Raw genomic sequence first — 22,642 nt, forward strand, 5'->3', positions numbered from 1 at the left:
AAAAGGGTCAGGAAAGACCACAGGACCTCAGTTCAGATGAGGCGTTTGACCGAGCCCAGAGATCTCATCCTGGAACTCTGAAAACACAGGAAAATCATGAGACAGCCCTGGGTCAAGGCACAGCAACCCTGCTGGAACAAGAGAAGGGACTGAAGGCTGAGCAGGCAGTGCAGGGAACGGCTGCAGACAGCCTGTTCAAAGAGATGCAGCTGCAGCTGCAGAACAAAACAGAGAGATCCCAAAGTGACACCATGTCTTGTGGATAGTCACACAAAGATATGTCAAAGTTAATGAAATGCTAGCTATAAATAAGGTAATGGTGTCTTATGAATAATGCCTGTTATAAAAATGAGTGAATTCATATGATGGAACCAATCTATCAGCAGTGACTGTCTCAGGAATTGGAGACAATATTCTTCCAGCATTCCTGTATCCATAGCAATGAAACACTGAACAGCTTACAATGGATAACAGCCACAATGTGGAACAACCACCCACTCTCCTGTGTTATCTGTGGAAGATAAACCAGAAGAGATCACAATCAATGATCCTGCCAGGCAGTGCAGCACTGACACCTGTGCAACCTGTGAGAGGATCAAGGGCCCAACAAACTGTATCTTCTTCTATCCAAAGGCAGGTGTTTATCAGTGTTTCATCACAGCTGTTTCAGTGCGATCTGTCTTATCTCTAGAAGGAAATAACCACATCTTGCAATGTGAACAAAAATATTTAAACAAAATTAGGTTTGGACTTAAAATCAATTGCAGTGTAATTCAATGTCACCGCAGTGGCATTAGAGGTACACTTAAGAGAATTTAGGTTACATCTATAATACCGAATAAAAGCTCATTTTAATAAAACTGGAATAGAACATGGAATGGCTTAAAATGAAGGAGACTGAAACTTGATCTCATCCAAACTCAGCAACACTCAAACCTGATGGCAATCCACCTCAACATAAATGACTCTTAACAAAATTAACTCAATAGAGTTAAAACATAGTTTAACATTACTCAGACATAGCTTTGCCTAATCTTACCAACACTAAAATCAAATTCAAATAAAACAGACCTGAAGTAACAATCAATATCCTTAAAAGTTCTGGGTACTACAATGTGTAACTTAGTCTGATGCTATTAATATCAAAAGGTGCTGAAAATGTGAACCAAACATGGCTGAAATAGTGGCCTGATGGATTTACTGTAGGGACTAGAAAAGTGTGACAAATACTTTGACCCTATGTAGTTTAAGATCGAGGAAAACTCATGGTAGCCGCAAATTTTAAGGAATCATATTTTTAGTAAGACTTTTTAAAGTGGAATTGTACCGAAAGAAACAACAATGTAGAATTTGAAAAGTGTGCAACAAACCATGAACTTCTCGGGATTGTAGTTAGTGTAATAGCATATGGTAAGTGTTATCAGTATTTCTGTTAAAGAAATTCGATTGTGTTGTGCTGGACATGATAATAATAACGAGGCACTGCATTTACCGCTTTGAATATCTCCAGTAACAATTGTCAGAGAAATCAGAATTCAGGAAAAATTCAAGATTAACTTTAAAAAACCATTTCAACACATTTTTAAGGCATTCTAGAACACGATCTATGAGGCTTCAGTACCCAGGGCAGTCAGAGCCCTTCGGCAAATGCCGGGGGTTCGCCCCGCCGGAGGGCTGGGGAGCCACGGGGGGCAGTGAGTTCGCCCGGGGCCAAGCGGAGGCGCCGGGCAAAGCCGAGCCTCGGGAGGGGGGAAAGCGCCGGCGGCAGCGAGGGAAAAGCCGAGCGGGGACCTAGCGTGGGCTCAGGATGATGCGGGGCAGTCCCCGGATTTTCCAATGCGCTCAGCCGAGCCAAAGTGTTCAGGTCCCCATATCCGGGTCATTAGCGACGGGAGGCGCCAGAAAGGTGAAGGAACCGATCCTGGAAAATGCAGCGGGGAGCGCTGGGGAGAGGGGCCGGGGCGGGGTCGGGGAGCAAAACGGCCGCGCCACGATTGGCCGCGATCCCCCCCCTCATCTGATTGATCAAATCGGTCCAAATCTGCGGCGGCACCGGCCGTATCCGCTGTGTCTGGCCGGGATGGGAGCGGTGGCGGCACCCGGAGCCCGGCGAGGCGGCGGCGGAGCTCGGAGGCGGCTCCAGCCCAGGTGGGACCGCGGTCGGTGCTGCCCCAGCTCGGGGCTCGCTGCGGGCGGAGGGGGCCGCGGTGAGGGCCGAGGGATTCTGGCGAGTTCCTGGTGCCGGCTTCCCCCGTGTCCCCCTGCGCTGGGATCGACAAGGGAGCGGCTGCCCGCGCTCTCCTCCTTGCCCGGATGGCCGGGATGGAGCCGGTGCCGCGGCAGCGATGGCTCATCCCGGCTGCTCTCGCTAGGACGGAGGCGGCTGCTCCGTGCCCGGGACCCTTCCCGGCCGTGCGGCACCGGGCTCGGGGCCGCTGCTCGGGCGGGAGGTGTCCGTGCCCAGCTCGGGGCTGGCACGGCATGAACTTGAACGTGCCTCAGAGCCCCAAGCGCTGCAGGCGCCGAGTGCGGGCACAAAGCGGCGCATCCTGCCTGCTCCGGGACCGAGGCTTCTCGGCGCTGCCCTCTGTGCCGGGAGCCGCTCCGTGTGCCCAGGCAGGGAGCCGCAGCGGCCGTGCAGGCGCTCGGTGTGGCCGGGCTCCGAGGCGCCGGGGCAGGGAATCATGCGGGGCACAATGGTGAGCAGCCCGGGGCTGCTGCTTCTCGCCCCTCGGCAGGCGGACTCCGAGCCGCAGCTGCCCCGGGCCAGCAGCAGCCGGCAGCTCGCAGGCGCTCTCAGCGCCCGGCCCGGCACGGAGCTGGGCTGCAGCGGCTGCAGAGCCACAGGGGCCGGGGCTGCGGCCACCGCAGAGCTCCCGGAGGCTGCGCTTGTCTCCGCACCTGCTGCCGCACCTCTGGGCAGCGCCGACAGCGCAGCCACAGCTGCCACCGCCCTCCTGAGCCCCCGCACGGCCGGCACCAGCAGCGACCTCTCACCGTGTCCCTTTCAGGGTGCCATCAGCGCGGCTGGAAAGCTGTTCCCGAGGCCGAGCTCCCAAAGACTCTGCCAGCAGCACTCCTGATGTGTCCGAAGCAACGTGCTGATTGTTTTGGGCAGAGAGATGTCGGCTGTGAGCAGGAGAAGAGTGAATTCTGCTCCATTTGTGGAGTTGCGAATGGGCCCCAGCATCCCCAGGAGGGACCAGCAGCCACGGTTCCACACTTGCCTGGGGCCCAAGAAGCTTCTTGGCATAAGGAGGAGGATGCCACTTGTGAGCGTGCAGTGAGTGCAGATGTGGAGTGTGGATTCTGCACCAGGGATGGGAGTGTGAGGGAGCCCCTGGCTCCCCAGGGCACACCAGCAACCAACAATGAACACAAAAGGAACCTCAGAAGATTCCTGGGTGAGTGCAGGGCCACCCCTGTGGCCTCTAGGCAGGGGCCCGTGTCCCCTCCCAAGGCCAGGGCTGGCAGGTGTGTGGCTGTTTCCCAATGTCTGGAAGAGGCCTCGTGCTCTGCTGGGCCCCAGTGGCTGGAAGCAAGAGCCCCAGCTGCCCCCAAGGCTGTGCAGTTCTCCTGCTGCAGCCTGTCCCCACAGCTGTGTCCCTGCCTGTCCCCACAGCTGTGTCCCTGCCTGTGGCCAGGCTCTTGGCTCTCTGGCTGCCAGCTGAGGGAGGGCCACACTGGCTCAGGGCTCCCTGCTCTGCTCCCTGGCCATGGGCTGAGCAGATTGCAGGGCTGGCTCTGCTTCTGGCAGCCAGCAGCTCTTTCCTGCTCCAGGTGAATGGTTCAGGTGCCATCCCGTGGGCACAGCGGTGCTGATTCTGCTGCTCCTGGTGCTGGTGCTGGCTTTGGGGGCGGCCTTGGCTGTGCTGGCAGGTAAGGGAGGGGCAGCAGCCTGGGCCCAGCCCCTCGGGGCAGAGTGGGCTCCCTGCTCCCTGCACAGGGGAATCCTCAGACCTTCTCCTCTTCCCCCTGCAGCACCACAGCTTCCAGTCACACCTGCGACTCCACAGTGTGTTCTGGGCTGTCCCCATAGCTGGGTTGGGCATAAGGGGGTCTGCTACTACTTCTCAAGGGACTACAGCACGTGGGAGCAGGGTCAGGAACGGTGCTCCGAGCTCAATGCCTCCCTGGCCATTGCCAAGGATGAGGAGGCCATGGTGAGTGAGGGGCTGCGGGCGCTGTGTGGTGGCTGAGGGCAGCCTGGGGGCGCTCCTGGGCCGGGCTCGGGGCTCGTAGGGCCGGGGCTGCAGCCCTGGGCCGGGGCCTTGCAGGGAAGGAGCCCTGGCGTGCGGGGGGAGCCCCGGGCACGTGTCCCCCCGAGAGGCCTGGGCAGCTCCCACTCCTCTCTCCTGGGCAGGATTTGCTCTTCCGCCTCCGCGGGAACGTCGATTTCTGGCTCGGGCTGCGCAGACGGGGCGAGCGCCTGCACTGGGGGGACGGCAGCAGCTACAGCTCCCGGTGAGTGCCGGGGAGCCGAGCAGGGCCTGGGGGCACATGGGCACAAGGGCTTCCCCTGGCAGCCAGCGCTGCCTCTGCTCCTCCCTGCAGGGTTCCTGTCTTTGACACTTCTGAGTGTGTGTTCCTGGCTGATGAGAGATTCAGGAGTGGCAACTGCTCCAATGAGCGGCCGTATCTCTGCAGCAAGGCCCAAGCTCCCCTGTAATAGGGGCTGCTCTACGGACCTTTTAGCAGCCTCCGTGGACTTGTCTAGGCCCCGTGGAGGGTCGAGGCTTAACAACAGGATATTTTGAGTCAGGATGAAATAGCAAAATAAGTTCCTGTCTTCTGCCGATCTGACCCTTTCTTATCTCTGTAACCCCATAGGTCACTTTCCCCTAACTTTTATTATTGGACAAGTTTTTCAAATAGTAAGGGCAGGGGAAAGTGAGCTGTGTACCCTATAAAAAGGGGCTGTTTTAGCCCATTTGGCAGAACAAGAGCCATCGCTGGAACCCTTCATGCACCTCTAGAAAACATCATTGTGGAATGCCAGGACCCTTCTTCTCCTCTCTCTCATCTGCTTCTCCCCCTAGCCCTCTGGCACCGTCACATGCAAAGAGCTGAAATCATAAGAAAGCTGATAATCGCTAAAGAGCTGAAATCCACTAAGCATGCCTATGGAAGCCAGCGGCTATGAGCTGGCTATTCGGGCTGACTGGATATTCAGGCACCCTGTCTCCAAGAGGGACCGAGTTACCCAGGACTGCCTTGCTCAGGAGCTAAGCCTGCTCTACCGAGTTGGACTAGGGGGGAGACCCCTTCAGACTTTCTCCAAGCTGGGCAGTGCCAGTTTCACCTCTGAGCCCAGCACAGCGCTGTCCTTCCTCAGCTGCGCCCTGTGCCTTGCACTTCCTCTCAGGGTCACCTCAGTGCCTCTTCATCCTCAGTGCCAACGCTGGGCTGGGGCTGCAAAGGAAAAGTCTCTGCAATCCATCCTGCCACCAATGCTGCCTGCAGTGAGTGCATTGCCCTCATTATGTGTGGGAAATAGGGCTCACTATTTACACTTTTTATAATTGTTTGTTAAGGGATAAAATCCCGACCTGCCATGCATGTCTTTGCACGTGGTCAAGTGAAACTATTTTTTCTATGTAGTGTTTCATTATAGATCTACATGTACTTTTTTAAGCCTTCTGAAGAATTGAAACATAACCTTGAATTTACATACTGTTAAAAGTTTTTTAACTTTTGAATTGTCTTCAGGACATCTTGTACCTTAAACTACTACATTTCATGCTTCCTTGTGGTTCTAAATTTTTGTGTTTTAACTCCCTGATAATGAGGGTCAATAAATACTTTTGTTTTCCATGCTCTGGTTTCTGTTATTTTGTCTTTCTGATAAGGATATCCCTGAATGTGGGAAATCACTTAATTATTTTACACCATTTTCTGGGTTAGGTACAAATGAAAAAATAATTTGTAAATCAACATTTCACAGTCTTTATTATGCTACAGTCTAAGAGAATATCTATTACATGTGTATTTATTAAAGCTATACAGTGCATACATAAACTGACACATTATACTATATCAAATGCAGTAATTACACATTGTACTATATCAAGGTTTTTGTGATCAGTAATAGCTTGCTAAAGAAAAGTTATTATGTAAATGCAAAATCCAATACCTATATTTATAATTTATTACATTATGCAACAAGCTTAGTTGGGAAATCATCACAAACTGGCCTGAAGATGAGACTGTCCTTGGAACACGTGAGAAACGACCCTCACTTTTAAATTTTTCAAGGTTTATTTAACCTTAACAAAAAAATACAACAACAGACTGAATAAGGAAAAATTACCGCTCTGGAGGTCTCTGGGACTGTCAGCCACGGGCTCATTTACAAAATGGATGCTCTTCCTTTTATACCCTCAGCCCGTGCCAAAGCTTTGTCAGTGAGCTCCTTCTCTGCCCTCCACAGGTGGAGATCACTTCCTCACACCTTGATTGGAGCTCAGGTGTTGTCCTGTGGCCCCTCCTGGTAATGAGCCAGCCCTCCCCAAATGCCCTGGGAACTGAGGCTGCTACAAGGGGGAGGGAAAGGGGACTCCTAGCATACACGTAATAATCCCCTAATTGTGAGAGCCAACCACTACATAATTCATCTATGACACACCACCCTTTTCTTTTCCTATGAGTCATTTGTCTCAAACAGTTAGCTCTAATTTTTGATTCTGATAATCTGCTCTTCTCAAAAACATTTTAATTAATCATACTGGGATCTGTTGATGTGGGCAAGGACAGTGGGAACAGAAGAAAAAATCTCAGGTTTTCTTGAGACAGACATATTTGGAATGGACAAAATGAGATCACAGAGGTCTGGCTTGGTTTTTTTATCCCATTTACCGTGCCCATGGGGCTGCTACTCATAGCAGGTGTATCTTAGTGGGGAGTACAGAGGCCAACTCAGTCTTGCCTTCTGGTTCCTGCTGTATTAAAAGACAGCTGAGCAATGACAGAGGTCTGGGGTGCCTTTCTTGCCCCCACCTTGCCATGCCTATGGGATTGCTGCCCACAGCAGGGCTATGGAATCTTCTTGGTGGTGAACACAGGGGCCAACCTGGTCTTGCCCTCTGATTCTTGTTTCACTCTACTTGTTGGTCCTTAAGGAAACTGCCCCAATACCTCTGATTCTTCTCCTTACAAGAACAGAGTGTACACGGAGAGCCAGGGGCCACCCCAGCCAGCAGAGCTGGGTAGTGCCACATACACAAACACACATGTATATATAAATGTATATATATATATATGTCTGTTTCTCTCGGTGGGACAGCAGCTGGATGCACAGAGCCGTGTACCCAGAGCCGTGTCCCTGGACATGCCCAGCCATGAGTGCACACAGGGACATGTGCAGAGCCAGTGCTCACACACACAGGGACCTGCTCACCTGCACAGAGCTCCTGTGCCCCACGGCACCTGCCAGCAGCACCCACCTGTGTGCACCCAGCCTGCCACAGCAGCACACCTGTGCTGCACAGACACTCACCTGTGCACAGTCCCTACCAATGCACACGGGCCCCAAGCAAAGACCTGCTGGCACGTAGAGCCTGAGCACAGCAGCGTGTGCAGTCACACACAGCAACACACGCCTGTCCCACACAGAGCCGTGCTCACACCTGCAGAACCTGTGCACACTCACAAGCACAGAGCTGTGCACAGCCCCACTCACATCTGAGAGTGCAACGCAGCCCCCGTGCCCACAGCAGGGCACACAGCCCGTGCCCACAGCAGCACATCCCTGGGCACAGAGCTGGGCACAGCAGCACGCACAGTGCCCATGGCAGAGCAGGACGTGTGCCCTCACACCTGGGCACAGCACATACACACACACAGTGCCCATGGCAGAGCAGGACGTGTGCCCTCACACCTGGGCACAGCACATACACACACACAGTGCCCACGGCAGAGCAGGACGTGTGCCCTCACACCTGGGCACAGCACACACGGGCACACAGGGCCGGGCACACTCGGGCACAGCTCTCTGGCACAGCTCTCCTGGCCCCGACGCCCCCGGGCTCTCTCCTCGTGGGACCGTGACACGGTGGGCAAGGGGACATTGTGGCACCATTTAAAGAGCCCCCTCTGAGCCTTTGGGCTGGGGACACACAGGCCTGTGCTAAAGGAAAGGTCAGAGACCACGCTGGATTCTGCTACTTGCCTCTCCCCCTCCAAGGGCCAAACTGAGCCCATTTTGCTGTCCTGTGTTCCCCAGAGCCTGAGGAGCTCGAGGGAGAGCATTGGGAAGGTTGGTTGAGGGTCACTGCTGATGCACAGCACTCGGGGCATTTTTCACCCCTTCCATTCCCATGGGCTGTTGGGGCAGGAACTCACAACAGCCTGAGCCCACTGCCTCAGCAGCTTGTGCTCTGTCCAGGGGCCCCTTTCACTTCTTACCTGAGCAGGGGAACGTGTGTCTCTGGTGCTGGGGAGGGCAGCTCACAGTCCCCTGGGGACAGGGAAAGGAAAGCTCCAGGCCTCTCTGCAGGGGGACAGGGACTTTGAAACAAAGGTGTTCATCAAGATTTCATCTTGGACTGAAAGGGGGAAAGGTGTCTGTGTTATGCATGGAAATTTGAGTGGAAAACAACTGCAATTTCTAATAAAGAATTTTCATCAATGTACGGTCTCCTGTTTTCTAAAGAAGTTTTGCTTCAGTCAGACAGAAAATCACTTTGATGTACAGCTCTCAGTGCTGACTTAAGGTACACTTTTACAAGGCATATATTTAGTTTTCTACAGCAGTGCTAGAGATTCTAGGACATCTGAATCCCTGCAGTGTAACAAAGCCCTTGAGACCCAGCTATGAGAGGGCAGCCACAGGCAGGAAGGCAGCTGCACCTGGTTAGCAGGAGATTAAACTAGAACCATAAAACAAGTTAACTTTATAGGCAGATGATGTCACATCCTGTGGTCACTTTGTTTTCTGCTGCGTGAACATTAATTACAGTAACTTCTGCCAGTAACACCGGAAGAGCTGGGAACTCTTAGCCAAGAGTGGATTTGCTGTTTCTGACACTGCTAAACTATTCCATGCCTCACCTGGAGTCCAGAAACTTCTGCTGGAAACTTTGTTATAAAAAACAACTGCAGTCTTTTCTAGGGATCTGTTTCTTTGGGATCTGTGGGATCTCAGCCTCTCAGAACTGGGGTGCAGGGTGAACAAGACCACCCCTGGGGGCTCGGGAGTCCTGGAATGTTGCCAGAAATGTCTGGTGGCTGGACTTTGATCCCACATGGGAGATGACATCAGTATGAGGATAGGAGGATTTCACTGGGGTGAACGGTGAAGGGATAAGTTAATTGGAGTGTGAGATACAGGGTTTAAGACTTCTGTACAGGGGGGTCTAGAGAAGTAAGATGGAGGAATTGGGGCGTGCCCTTCTCCTCCTTCTTCTTCTTCTTCTTGGCCTCCATCTTCTGTGGTGATGTTGGCACTTTGGGATTGGACCTTACTAAAGTGTACTGGTTAATAAGGGTGAAAGGTATTGGAGAAAAATGATAAATATTGTATACGTAACTCTGAGTATAAAGATAGGTGACCGCCCCAGGGGCTCTCAGTGTGTGCCCATGGCTGACTGCTGAGCAGAACTCTGTCAGGCCCAGAGAAAATCTTTTAGATAAGCATTTAATAAACACCGAGACAGAGAAAAGATCTGAAGTCCCTTCTCGTCCTTTGGAGCGCGGGCGGCCCAAGGCCACCTCGGGCCTTCCCAGACCATCTAAACAGCCGAAAATCCGTCAGGGATCCTCCTAACAGTTCTGAGTTATCTCCCTGGCTTCACTACATCTGTCTGTTTCTCAATTCAGCTCTTAGGTAGAAGGATCCTTCCAAGCCAAAAGGATTTCTGAAGCAGTCCTAACCTGCAGCCCCTGTGTGCCTTCAGGCCATCCATCCAAAAGGAAAAGTGACTTCTGTTCCCTAAGAGAGCCCAGTGATCTGTTGGCAGGAGAAATCAGGAATGGAGAAGGTGATTCCAGCTCTGCTGGGTGCTGTTCCTCCCCATTAGACAGGAGAGGATCAAGCACATTCCATCAGCCTTTGCTTCTTCAGGGCATGAAATCCCTGAGGAGACAAAGCCACCTCAGGGTCATCAGATCCCACCTGAGAGAAGGAAATGCTATAAACCTCACCATGGTCTCAGCCACTAAAATGAGGAACTTTTCTTGTGGGTCCCCAATACCATTTCCAGCAAAGCCCAGCTGGTGCTGAAAATTGCATTCGCATTTAGGGGGCAAAACCAATGAGTCGTCACAGACATCTGAGGTAAAATGAGGGTCCCATAAATGTAAAATTTCTCTTTGTTTTTAACAGAGGAAGATTTTCATCTTTTAAGCCCAAATCTTCTCTGACACACAAAAGAACATTAAATACAGAGACACTTTAGGTCTAACTTGAAATATTTGTTTCTTTGGCAATTCTGTTTTTACATGAAGTGTGGCTGGATGAACACTACTGAAGCACATGAACACTAAGACTACTACTGCAAACTGCAGAAATTACTGAAAATTCTCTTCTACTGGCAGCAAGAGTCAACATGTCTGAAGGTTTCCTTGTATGGAGAGCAGTTACACTGAATGGTTTTGACATCAAAATCAACTGGAAAACATTGATTTCAGGTAAAGTGTAAAAAATGAACACTGTGTTATAGATATATATTATGGTGTTGGCCTTTTGCCTATATTAAAATGGATTCTATATGTGTGGTGTTAAAGTGACTTTGCTGAAAGTACATAGTTTCTATTTTTGTTGCTAACTAAAACTTGGAAATAGCTGATCTAGATATGCTTGTGTTAAAATGCCTGCTTGGTTGAGATAATATCCAAGGAATAGATGATGCCAACTATCAGCACTCATCTTCTGAAGGCAGTGTGGACCCAGGCCCAAGAACTGAAGGTGATGATAAAATTAACTAAAACCACAACCAAGTGGTTTTAGTTAATTTTATCATCACCTTCACAACGTGCTTGAAAAAGCAGGACCCAAGGAGGAGCCATGCAAAACAGTTCTTGGGGCATGTAAACTAGTTTGGGAAAAAATTTACATATGCACCAGGCTGATGCAATAGAAATGCTGTATAAGTGTGTTTCCAAACTAGCAGGTGTTGGGGAAAATTTTACATATGCACCAGGCTGATGCAAAAGAAATACTATATAATTTGTGCTTCCAAACTAGCAGGTGTGCTCCACGCTGAGTGCCAACACACACCTGGCTGTAACCTCTGCTTTGTTGTCTTTGTCTCCTATTAAAGTCCTTTATTAAACTTTTATATTTTACCAGGAGAGGGAACAGTGGATTTTCCACTGTATTTCAGGTACTTTCTCAGCCACATTTTCAAGATGATTCACACAAATGAAACTGTCTGAGGGCAAGAGAGCATTACAGTGAGTAACAGTTTGACATGAGAAGAATTTGGGGAGGTGATAAAAATGGTTTCTCTCTAACTAACCGTCTGTTGAACCACTAAGAAGCTATCACACTATCACACCTCTGTTAAAGGCAATGATAAGACCAAAGGAACCCGTGATTTTCTCCGTCTGGCCGGCAGTGAGGTACCCAGCCGGGCTGGCGCTGGGCCCCTTCCCCATCCCAGCCCCGCTGCCGCGGGCAGGGAGAAGGGGATGCTGCGGGCCAGATGGAGCCGGCCTTGCTCTCATCTCACTGCTTGTCACAGCCCCAGCCCGGCCCAGCCGAGCCCCGGGAGCAGCCCCAGGCCAGCATCGGGATTTTACCGCAGAGAAGCGGCCGCAGCCATCGGGCAGGGCAAGGAGAAGCCGCCCCTGTCCCAGCCAGCCCAGCCCCGAGCGCTGCTGCTGCTGCTGCTGCTGCTGCTGAGCTCCGGCCGGGCTGATCAGATCGGAGCCGCTCCCCAACCGCAGCTCCGGGTCTGGAACGGGGTCAGGGCAAACATCTGCAGGCTCCAAGCAGCACACAAACCCTTTCAGTGCTTCAGTCCTAACTCGAGTGAGAGAGAAGAACAAGATACAAACATGTAAAAGAACAACATGAAAACATCATGGTCAGTGAGGAGGAAGTTAAGTCCCAGATGGGAGGGACGAGGAGATGCTCTGATTTTAAAGCTGAAATCCCCTTATAAGCTATGGAGAAAAGTCACTTTTCCCCTATAACACATAAAACTCTGGGGAGATGAAGGGTTCAAATTGATATCCAACAAAGGCCTCCACACTAAATCAGCAGTTGCTGAAGTAGCTGTAATCCCCTGACTGCCAACCCAGGAGGACACTGGTCCTGAGGACAAGCCCTCTTTCCACTTTGCTGAGGCAAAAAAGGCATTGAGCACCTCTGCCTTCTCCTCACCTGCAGTTACTAAGGTCCTTCCCACATCCAAAAGAGAACAAAAGCTGGTCTAACCCTTCCTTTTACCATTAATATATTTGTAAAAACTGTTTTTATTATCCTTTACAAAAGTTACCAAATTAAGTTCAAACTGAGCTTTGGCCTCCCTAATTTTTTCCCTACATACCGTAGCAGCCCCCTTAAATACTTCCTGAGAAACCTGACCCTCCTTCCAAAGATGTTACTTCCTCCTTTTATTCCTAAATTCCTTCAAACCCTCATTCCCCATCCAGGCTGGATGTTTGTATCACTGAGTTTCTTTTTTGGCACACAGGGACAGTCTGTTCTTGTGATATCAAGATCTCTGTTTTGAAGCACACCCACATTTCTTGGACTCCTTTAAGGGCTGCTTCCCAAGGGACTTTCTGAGTAAGTATCCTAAATAGGTCAAAATCTGCCCTCAGGAAGTCTAAAGCAAAAACTTTATGAGAAGGTGCTCAAATTTCAAAGAAAGAAGAATGCCGTACTGCCAGGAGAAAATCTCTGTTCCCAGTGATGAGGATGATTTTGGAAATTAATAATAAGAACTTTTGCCTTTAACCAGCTCATATTTAAAGCAATACCCCAGAAGTCAATATGACTCATAAAGAAGTTGTAGGAAGGATGTAGAAAATGAGAGAAGCTTCACGATAAATTTTCCCCAGGCAGCTGCTATTTGTGACCAAATTAAGAACCAGGAGAAACTGTCTCTCCTCTTGTGAAGTCTCCATAACACTAACAAGAGGGACTTCTCTCCCTAAATGAACTGAAGAAAGACTTTTTAGAGGTAGTAAACTAACTAGAAATTTTTGGTTTTGTTTCTTTATTTGTCAGTGGAAAAGAAAAAGTTGTCGGAGGACGAGAAGTTTTAGAATTTTTCTAAAGGGTTTACTTTGATTCTTGCTAATTTTTTCCTTTTAGTTACTATTTATAAAATTCTCTTTAGACCCTTTTAAAGTTTTAAGCCTGCTTTCACTTTCTGCAGACCTTATCTCACAGCAGGAAATGAGTGCATAGTGATTGATCAGCACCAAAACCACTACACAGGGCACTGTAAGACATGGCTTTTTCAGAGACAGGAGGGAGGAGCAAAGTTTAGCAAAGCTTTGCCAACTTTGTGTCCTCTCACAGAGAATAAAACAAAAGTGACTACACTGTTATGAATAAAACAAAAGCGACTACACTGTTAGGAATGAGGTCCCTATACATCTAATTTAATAAACCACAAAATTAGAATTTAGCACAAATTTTAATTGAGCAGCAATTTTATATAAAACAATACAATCAAATATTATCAAGCAGATATAAAATAATTTGGCTGTGGTTTGGATAAAGCATAAGCAAAACTGATTGATCAGAGTACAGGGAGGGTTTTTCTCAACGTGCCTCACGTACAAAAGGCAAAAGAATCCAAACACAACTTATATACTGTATGCTAGCACATATTCATCAATCTTTTCCTGTAAATCCCCTCCTATTTTTGATTCCTGAAATCTATGTCACTGTACTACAGAGCGCATACTCCACCTGTTCCTGAAGGGTCTTTTGGCTTTTCAGGGCTTGTTTCTGATGAAGGCTTCTCCTCATCCTCTCTGTCCTTTGAGCAATCCCACAGGTTGCACATGTGCCCCAAGTCTTGTGTTATAGAAGCCAGCATTATATTCCAAAAATGAGCCTTATTATTTCATAGATACCTGGAATCACCCCAGTTTTGTCCATCCTGCTGCCGGCAAACTAGATACAATCACGAACAGGACGAAGCATCTGGACCAGTGACATGAGCCATTTATTCAGCACATTAGTCTCAGTACATTGTTAGGACAATGGAGACAGGATGTTAACAGCTCGCTGATCCACAGGAAATGCCAAGGAGGTGTTACCTTACAGCATAGCATAAAATCATCTCGGCCTAGATTTCAGCCAGTCATACATAGAGCAACACACATTGACAAGAATTCTATCCAATCATATAATCACAGGTAATGGTAGTTAAAACAAAGACTTGTTCAACCGAGAAAAAGAACAGAGATCTATTCATACTAACCTTCTAAAGATACACATTAAATAACCTTGTTGCAATCCATAAGCCAGTTCTACAGAGGTCTATTGTTATTTGTCACGTCTGCTCTACTGCTTAGAAAACTTTTTTGCTGTATTTGCAATGCTAACAAAACTTCTGCCTGAGGCCTGCTCTTTTTAACCATTTTGTCAAAACCCTCTAACTTTATCTAACATCCCAAGACCAATTTTGCTTTGGGAGTTGTCCCAGTTTTGTTCCTCACAAGGCCTATTCTGTTTTAGGATATTGCTTATCTCAATACTCCATCCTCTATCCTATTTTTCCATGAACATCTATTTCATGCCACTAATTACATATCCTTTTCCTCTATTACCTTTTAACAAATATTTTCTAAACTATCAATACAGTTGCAATTATTAGCACTAATCATATTCATTTGGCACAATTTCTCCCATTTTCTCTTCTGATCTATTGATTCATGCTTTCTATTAAAAGACTGAATCTTGGTATCTTCTACATCCCCAAAACTCCAGGTTTTCACATTCCCTCATTTCTCTTTTTGATCAAATTCAATATGTGGTATTTTCACTTACATAATGCAGGAGATTAAAAAATGGTCTAGGCAACAATTCCAATAATGAGTCCAGCTAGTATAAACCACCAGATTTCCCCAAAGGGGTTCCAACTTTTAACAGGTGCATTTCGCTTCTTTTGATCAAACTTTTCCATTGTTATTTATTTTTAGACAGCCTTTTAATGTGTTATATTTTTCACATTATCCTTTTTTATCCTTTATCCTGAAAACTTATCCTTTTTCAGCCATTAGATAGTCCAAGGCCCATCTGCTCAGATAGGCGGTTACTAGCATGGGCATGCTTTGTTGGGTAGCTGTTTTGTTCCAAGTGACCTCAATTACCTTTTGCAGTCTTATCAACTGATTTAACATATTGTCTGGAGTTCTATATTCCCCAGATCTGTTTTGAGCCCACAATAGCCAGATCATAAAAGTTTATGATCCTTTCTGAGTGCCATTCATTTTCACTCACTTTTATTTATAGCTGCCCCTAATCAAAAGGTTTAGGTTTTTCTTGTTATTGCCCATGGCTTTATCAAGTGGGGCTTTCTCTAGTGCATTTCCCTTGGAGCAGGGCAGCGTGCAGGAGGAGGGTTGGATAACTCTTAACCTACAGGTCCCTTTCCATCTCTGGGGTAACTGACTATACACTCGCTGTCCACAAATCCAATATAGCCCATCAGGGGCCTTCCATGTTCTACTTATATTGTCTGGTTGATTCCAATAGGGATCTATATTTTCTATGGAATGGTAAGGGCTAGCTACAGAACTATTATACCAGCACAGATTAATTTGATCGTCCCTCTTGCAATCATTTCTCTTTGTTGTTCTCCAATACCCATCGGTTTTGTTTGGCCACCAGGTCATAGTTCTATTATCTGAATTTACAATTAAGGTAGATTCACAGGGGGCATGTCCCACCTCTTTGGTATAGTTCTTTCCTTCTCAAGTTATACAAACTGCTCCAATTACCTGGTGACTTAAAGTTCACCCTTCAGGCAGTTTTATTTTCTCAGAAATTTGGGTGTATTTCTCTTTTTAAAAGTGTTCTCGAGCTAGACCTTCACCCCTCCATGGTCATCTTTCAGCCGTTTGAGTTCCTCCACAAATCCAATCTTGATAAATCCAATTCAGAGGTGATTTTTTGCATTAAATCTACAAAAAGATTTCTACCTGAGGTTGGCAAATCCCAGTCGCTGTTTTGCTGCCTTCATTGGTGATACAACAGCCTTGGATTTTTTCCTTTATTCTTACCTTGCTGGTTTTGTTCTGAATTTCCCCACTCTTCTCTTTTTGGGGAACAAAGGAATTCTCCCTCTGTGGGGCAGTGTCACCGACATCTTTTGTGAAAAATCCTTTCTTTAGGATTTTTCCCTCTTCTGGGAAGCTGAGGCCCCAGAAAAAGAATGTGAAAAATGGTTAACTGCTGCTGTGAAATGCAACAGGTACACCTGTGATTGGCTCATGTTGGATGTGCACAATTAAGGGCCAATCAGAGACCAAGCTCTCCCTGGGACAGAATCAAGAGAGAGCTTCTTTATTATTGATTCCTTTTCTATTCTTAGCTTAGCAAGCTTCTGAGACTTTTCTCTCTATTCCTATTAGCATAGTAATAATATAATATATAGCATAAAATAATAAATCAGCCTTCTGAACAAGAGGTAGAGGTCAAGATTCTCGTCTCTCTGTTCACCCTGAAACCCTTGCAAGCCCGGCAATATCTGGTGACCCTCGACTGAGGAGGACAAAAACCACCAATTTCGTGAGACCCCAGAGGAGAAAATTGCTGCACTGGGTAAACCCCGGATGTGTAGCATCGATGGCTGCTTCACAAGTGACCACAGAAGTGGATTCTAGCCAGGAGCTGAAGAACTGAAGATCCTGATTTGGACAGAGTTCACAGCAAGGCTGACCACAAAGAGAACCTTTTGAAAAGCCTCCAGGAAGATGTTCGGAAAGAGCAGCAGCACCATGGAGCTGGCCAGAGCATGCTGGACTCTTTCAAAAGGTACTGTTGGCTTTCCCCTTCCTGAAAATGCGGCCCTTCGTAGTTTGGGGCTGCACATATGGGGGACACCCCCCATAAAGGATGAGGTTCATTTTTCTCCTTCATAGGAGAAGCTTATTGCCCTCTGGCAAAAATGGGATGAAGAGGACGGAATTCTCCTGTTGGAGACAGATTTCTATGAGTTTTTTCGATGGGCGAAGCTCTTTGGGTTCTTTACTAATGTGCTGTATGCTCCGGATATTTTCGTATGGAAGTGCATGGGCTCCATTTTCCAATTTGTTTGGGACCATGGGTGTGGTTGTCCCGGTATCTACCCGGCATTTAGAATGCTCCTTCCAGTTTTGAAACGGAGAGCAGCTGTTTTTCCCTGGATTGCTAACTGCAAGGGACAAGCTCCTTTCTCCCCGTCTCCAGGAGGAGAAGACCCTTTGGGGGACGATTTGCTGCTTCCCAGCCCCCTTGCTTCCCAGCGGGGGGTGAATCTTTGGCGGGAGAAGTTTTTTTTACTGCATCTTCGGAGCATGCTCAGATGGAGCTGTCCTTCTCCCCCGCTTCTCCCTCTCCAGGGGGATGGGAGTGGGTGGCATTGCCCCAGCCGGCGCCACGGGCACCACCCCTGCCAGCCCTGCAGGCCCCTCCACGGCTGGCCTCTTGGACCCCGCCCCGCTCAGAGAAGGGCGTGGTACCAGTCCCCGAGCTCCCCCCGCCTCCCAGACCCGCCCCGTGGTCGCCTCCCTGGACGGTCCCGCCCCTGCCTTCACTGGCTTCCATGCCTGCGCCTGAGAGCTCAGAAGCACCGCTCCCTGCACCTGCGCCGCCGGTGTTGCTAGGAGATGCCCTTGGTGACAACAGCGAGTCTGTGCCGCCGCCCCTGGCTGTCCTGCTGCCTTGGCCAGCCACGCGAGCACCGAGACCGCCACCTCAACCTGCCCCACGGGTGCGGGCGGTTTCTCGCATGGCATCTCCCGTGGTTCCTCCGGCAGCTTCCTCGCCTGAGAGCTGGAAAACGTCATTTCCCACATCTGAGCCACTGTTGCTAGGCGATGAGGGTGCGGCTGTTGCTTCCGGCTCAACAGGGGAGGCATTCCCTCCAGCCTTGGCCACTCTGCCAGACCTCTTGGCCCCCCTGCCTGCTCCACCGGCCGTCCCAGCAGTTCTGCCACCATCAGGGACTTTGTCCTCCATGTCTGCATCAGAGGCTGCCCTGTAACCGGCGGCAGGTTCGAGATCGGACCGTCCCAGGCCAGTTGCCTTTGCAGCAGCGGCCGCGACGGCCACCCTCCCCCTTCCATGGAGGAGGGTTGCTCGCCAGCTGGCTGTGGGTGCAGCCCGTCTTCCTGCGTTCAAAATCGGCGTTCTCGGCAGGTTGGGGGGTGTTTGGTCAGTTGCTGCCCCTTGGAGGTTGCCATCTCTGCCACCCCTCTTGTGCCCTAGCAGCGGGGGGCAGGTGCATCCCGAAAGTTCTGCCTTTGGTCCCCAGCCCAGAGGGGGTGTGTTATGAACAAAAATTCATTGATTTTTTTCTGTGAGAAAAAAGCTTCGACTATTGCTGGGCTGCTGCTTGTGTTATGGTAATTACGGGTCGTTGTTGTTAATAGTTGTTTTCGTCTTAGTAAAAGCCCTGGCTGGGGAGAGGTAATGGCCCTTCTCCGAGACAGTAACGGCGGGTGGAGACCTTCCCGAACAGTGAGAAGAGACCTGGAGGGGGGGGTTATGCAAAGTGACTCCAGGACCAGCATGCTGTGGGGGACTACGGCTCCAAATGCATGGAGAAAACCCCAAAAACAACAAGCCAAATAAGAGTTGAGAGATTGGAGTGATGTCTGGACATGAGGAGCCGAGTGCTGAGCCTGCAGAGATGCTGAACACCTTCGGAGCCCCTCTCGCCCTGAGTACGGGAGCCATCCCGAAACTGGGAGTGGGCAGGAAGGAACAGAAGAAACGAACATCCGAAGGGATCTCCAGGCCCTAAAGGCTCCCACGAGGACCTGATCCCCAGCTCTGCCCCTAGTGGACAAAGCTAAACATATCCTCCTCCTCTGAGCTGCCCTGGGAGAGACGACGGGGGACTGCAGCCCCACCGAGCTGCCCAATCCTGAGCTGATCACTTTTAATAAAGGCATTAAAAAGGAGAAGAAGTCTTCTGGCCCTGTTTATTTCAGGGTGGTGCCGTGAGGCAGATGGGAGACACACCTGTGGCACTTGCATTGCAGAGGCAGAGGGCACAGCTGGAAGAGATCATGGCTTGTTGGCTGTGCGCAACAAACATTCCTAGATCCGAGATGAAGATTTTTGGGGCTGCTTCTATTCCCTCACTGCTGGCATGCCTCAGTGATTTTGGGGAAAGGAAGCATCTCACCATCCGTGCTGCCATTGTACTGGCAGCAGAGTGCAGGCCTGTGGCAAGGCAGAGCCTGCCTCGTCGGTTTGGCCTGGGTTGTTGGGCTCAGGAGATCCCTGGGCCGGGCCCACCGCCCGGCCTTCTGATGGCTTTGGGGGTTTTGGTTTCCCCTACCGGTCCTGGCCCACCTTTTGTGGGCCAGCTTTGGGGTTCCTGGTCTGTTCATGGGCCAGGGCCCCCCAGGGCCTTTCTCTGGCTGCTCTGCTTCTGCCGCTCTTTTTGATCACAAACAAACAAACAAAAAAAAGGAAAAAAATTAAAATTTAATAAAATAGAATTGACATAGCTGGCAGCAGCTCTGAAGCATTGAAGGGCCAGAAAAGGACATTCCAGAAGTTGTTTCAAATTGCTAGAAATTGTTTGATGACTGTCAATGGTTTTTGATAACTATTGATGGACTTTTCTGCATCAAGCCTATTTCAGGACCAAAAAGGACTTTCAGATATGTCCAAGAGGAAGATCTTCAGCCCACGGACTGTTCCTGAAACTCAGCTGCTTGGTCTTGAATTTTCTTTGCATTGTTTTTGCATTTGCTTAGATTGTGAGATTGTTCAGTGGTTTGATAGAATTGTATGTTTTACAGGTGAAGAAATTCCCTGTTCATTCCACACCAACATTTTTCTTTTTAATTTATTTGAATTTAAAAAGGTGAAATGTCACCGACATCTTTTGTGAAAAATCCTTTCTTTAGGATTTTTCCCTCTTCTGGGAAGCTGAGGCCCCAGAAAAAGAATGTAAAAAATGGTTAACTGCTGCTGTGAAATGCAACAGGTACACCTGTGATTGGCCCATGTTGCATGTGTACAATTAAGGGCCAATCAGAGATTGAACTCTCCCTGGGACAGAATCAAGAGAGAGCTTCTTTATTATTGATTCCTTTTCTATTCTTAGCTTAGCAAGCTTCTGAGACTTTTCTCTCTATTCCTATTAGCATAGTAATAATGTAATATGTAGCATAAAATAATAAATCAGCGTTCTGAACATGAGGTCAAGATTCTCGTCTTTCTGTTCACCCTGAAACCCTTGCAAGCCCGGCAACAGGGCAGTCTGGGCTGGAAGGCGTCCATTGGCCCAATCCTAGATTAACTCCCACCCAATAGGCTCAACCATTTCTGTGGCAAGTTTGTAACCTTGTCTGGTTGTAAACTTCAGCATCCACAAAGTGATGTACTGCAAAAATAGTCATTGAATTGTGACTGTCCCATATGAATTGGTAGCATTTATTGCAGGGGTTGCAGATGCACAGGGTACCAGGATACATGTCAGGAGCAGGTACCTCAGGAGTCTGGACTCTCCACCTCTCTCACGGCCCCTTGGGCTGCAGCCAAGGGCTGAGATTGTCTTCTTGGGAGCAGAGTTTGTGTCCTGGAACCTCATTGCTGGTACCATTTCTGCTGAGCCAATCTCCACTCTTACACCTTGGATACAATGATTACAGCACAGGATACTATTTCTGTGTGCACCCCTCAGATACAATGATTACAACACAGGATACTATTTCTGTGTGCACCCCTCAGATACAATGATTACAGCAGAGGATGCTATTTCTGTGTAGCCCACCTTCGCCCAAGGATGATGGCACAGGATCCTTACAGTCTGGAGGCACAGTCCTATCGCTTTCCCTGGGTTAATTGATGGTTCTTTTTTTATTAAATAAAAGGGGCTTCAGAGATGTGCCAACCACAGGAAATGTTTTAACACCCTTTTCTATAAAACAAATACTAAAACAATTTAGTTAAGCAATTAAAAAAAATTGTTATAAGACCTTACTGGTTGCTATTTTCTCTGATGTTGGGGATAATTACTAAATAATCTTTGTCACCAGTAAACACACTTGCAAAGTCCATCTGTATCAGAAACAAATCTATGGTATGACTCATAAATTTCCTTCCCTCAACAGCTATCGGCAATGAAACAACTGTCTATCACAGAATGGCACACTTGCTCTCTTGCCTGTTCATAGGCTGTTACAGCTAAAACTCCTTGGTCTCTGTCTTCTATTAATTGAACGGCTGCATTAAAGGTTCTATCTTTATTGCTTAAAGGTTTTCCTATAAAATCACTGTAAGGGCATGCTATTGTAAGCTGGTCACGTAAGCGATTTAAGCAGGTTAAACAAAGCAGTTATTTTCCCCGTGTTTTATTTTGGTTCCCTTCCCCCATGAGTTAAACTGTACAGACAATACAAGCCCACGGGGGACAGCCTAGGCCATGCCCAGCACACATCCAGTGCTCTGTTTCTTTCTGCACCTCTGTTGCTGGCATTAGTCCCTGATCCCAGTGTCTCAGGAGACTCTGAATTTGTTCTTTGTGATGTTGTTTGGTCTCCAAACACAGCAGAGTTACTCACCCCAATGATTCCAGAATTGATGTCAAGCTGGTGTTTGAGCAGAGGTTAAAATTTCATGCAATTACCAAGTTTTTCATCTGTAGTCAAGCTGTTTGTATGCTCCAGCTGAGCTCACTACTGTATCAGTGTGTTCACACTCTGGACCCAACACTGATGGTGGGTAACCCCTGTGGCAATGTTAATACCACCTCTCCTTACAATAGTTACGTTCAATGCCTACAATTAGTAGCTTGTATAAAAATTTCTAGTGGACATAAACTATACATTTAAGCCAGCCTTTGGTACAACATTGCACGTTTTCCCTCTGCTGTAACACAATTACTTTGACAAACAAAACAAATCACTCATATCAAACACTCACCCACTTAGTTTGGCCAAACTACATAAAACATACATTCATTACTATAAAAACTTTTACCCCAAATTATTTGCTTTTATCACATCAAATTGTAGTCCAAATCTTGGAAAATTAGGCTTCAACAAAATTTTGGCTACTGCTTGAGCTGTAGCCTGAGCTGCAGGGTGGCCTCTACCCACTGAGTCAGTTAATAACTAACAGATATTTCCACCTGCCCACTCTGGGTAATTTGGCAAAATGAATCTGGATCCTTTTAAATGGCCTGTATACTATATGTCATCCCCCAGGGGCATGAGTCCTCCACACCATTTTGCTCACTTATTAACATGTGAGATCCCCCGAGTAATTTGTTTTCTGATTTCAAATATTCCTATATATCCATACATTTTTAAAAAACTTATCACAAAGTGCTTGTCCTTGTGAGGACCAATTCTTAATTTTATCAATGGCTTTTTTGGTGTTTCCGTCCTCATTAAATACAGTCCCTGACACCCCTACTCCTCCTAAAACCTCTTTTCATCCTGCTTCCTTTTCCTGCAAAATTTCCACAGGTGTCCCTTCTCATGGCAATAGAAACAGGTGGGTCTC

The sequence above is a fragment of the Melozone crissalis genome, unplaced genomic scaffold, assembly GCF_028551555.1.
Source record: "Melozone crissalis strain CALT ecotype California unplaced genomic scaffold, PUWL_Pcris_2 ptg000073l_1, whole genome shotgun sequence".
NCBI lineage: Eukaryota > Metazoa > Chordata > Aves > Passeriformes > Passerellidae > Melozone > Melozone crissalis.